Genomic DNA, 249 nt, shown 5'->3' with positions numbered 1-249 from the left:
CCCCCGCCCCGCGGGCGGGGCACCCTGCGCGAGCGGGCCAATCGGCGGCGGGGGTTCCCTGGTGGGCGGGGCCTTCCTGGCTCGGGGCGCTCATTGGCCTCGGAGAGCGGAGAGGGCGTGGCTTGCGACACGCGGTGCACCGTGTGCGAGTGCGGAGACCTGTGGTCAGCATGATGTGAATCTGTGCCCCGGGACTCGCGCGGGCCGGGGACCTTCTGCCCGGACCCTCCGCCCGGGACTCCCCACCGA

Source organism: Dipodomys ordii, unplaced genomic scaffold (assembly GCF_000151885.1).
Source record: "Dipodomys ordii isolate 6190 unplaced genomic scaffold, Dord_2.0 Scaffold143, whole genome shotgun sequence".
Lineage (NCBI taxonomy): Eukaryota > Metazoa > Chordata > Mammalia > Rodentia > Heteromyidae > Dipodomys > Dipodomys ordii.
The sequence above is the reverse complement of the archived record's forward strand: the minus strand, read 5'-3'. Positions refer to the sequence as shown.